Here is a 1,506-nt window from a genome sequence, read left to right as displayed (position 1 = left end):
CATTGAAAGCCCAGAAACTCCAAGAGGAATTAGCCTCAGGAAAATTAGTAGAACAGGCTGTAAGTAATAAAAATGGTAATAAAAAATGTTAAAACTCTTTTAAATAAAGAAATGAAAATTAAAACAAGAATGCATTTTATATCTTTTCACTTAGAAAAGGCAGAGAGAAATACTATAGAGAGGAAAGAGTAAAACTGACACTTTTTGTGTGGTTCACAGTATAAATTGACGCAATCAATTTGGGGAGAATATTGCTATAAAATATATAAATGTATATATGTACATACACACTTTTCCTGTAATTAAATTATTAGATTTATCCATCCTAAGGAATTTTCTAGAATTTAGAAAAAATGTTATGCACAAAGATGTGGCAGCATTTTTTATAACAGTAAAGAAATTGAAATAGCTTAAATGTCCAGGAACAGAGAATTGGTTAAGTAAGCCCTTGTGCATCTGCATGATACAGTGTTGCTTAGCTCTTAAAGTGCCATTTCTCAAGACTTCATTAACACTGGATAACACTTATATTTTAGTGATACGTGAACAAATATTATATCGCACAAAAAAAAAGACCAGAATACCAGTTTTCATTTAATGTAGAATTAGTGACTTTTTCTTATCTTTTTCTGTAGTATTTTTCATATGTTTACAATGAATATGTGCTAATTTTACAGCTGGGCAAAAAATTTTCATGTGAATAAAAAGTCTATTATAGCCAGTTTGTCTTTCTCTTTAAAAATTCTTACTAACTTAGTAGAGTAAATATATTATGCATATTAGAGTTGTAAAAGTTTCTTTTTAACAAATTTTTGGCACAAATAAATAAGCATTTAGAGTTTTCAAGTTTAAATTTGTAAAAGGATTGCTCAGCATGTGTGTGTTACAAACTCAAAGTAATTACCAAGTAAGCAGTTACTGAGGTAACCTATTAGTCAGGTTAAGAGCAGAAGTTACCAGACAGGTATCTAAAATCCAGCTCTGCTCCTGGTTAATTTGCCTGTTTGAGTCTCTGCTTATCATGTCTGAAATAGAGATGACAACACCTATCCCCAGGAGGCTCATATACACATCCCATAGTAAACACTTGGTAATTGGTAGCTATTATTGTGATTATTGTTAATTATTACCGTCTCTGAAAAAAGGAGAAGGGCCTGTTTCTACTTTTTTCTTTTTTTTTTTTTTCATTTATTTTGACTTGGCAGGAGAGAAGGGCCTGTTTTTTGTTGTTCTAACGTATTCCTTGTTGTTTATTGTAAACATAGTGTAATTTATTTTCCCAGTAAGGATACTTAAATGAATGTAGGGGATTGATGATTTTTGCCCATTTGGATGCTTGGATGTTAAGATGAACTGCATTATAGTAGAGCAATCTCTACTATAGAGACTTAGCTGTTGCTATAGCTATGTACATAAATGTCCTTTGTTGAACTAGCAACTAGTGGGGAGGCCAAAAAAATTACTTTTTATAAAATACTTGTATTTCTTTTTTTTTTTTGAGACAGA

General features: G+C 30.8%; 1 protein-coding gene across 1 annotated transcript in view; it reads left to right on the top strand.

Moving 5' to 3' along the window:
* SLU7 (SLU7 splicing factor homolog (S. cerevisiae)) overlaps positions 1-1,506 on the top strand; it is a 19,478-nt gene that overhangs the window by 5,392 nt on the left and 12,580 nt on the right. The gene's annotated exons all lie outside the window — the stretch shown is intronic.

Source organism: Propithecus coquereli, unplaced genomic scaffold (assembly GCF_000956105.1).
Source record: "Propithecus coquereli isolate 6110/MARCELLA unplaced genomic scaffold, Pcoq_1.0 Scaffold220, whole genome shotgun sequence".
Taxonomy (NCBI): Eukaryota; Metazoa; Chordata; class Mammalia; order Primates; family Indriidae; genus Propithecus; species Propithecus coquereli.
Note: the sequence above shows the minus strand (reverse complement) of the source record. Positions and strands in the feature narration are given on the sequence as shown.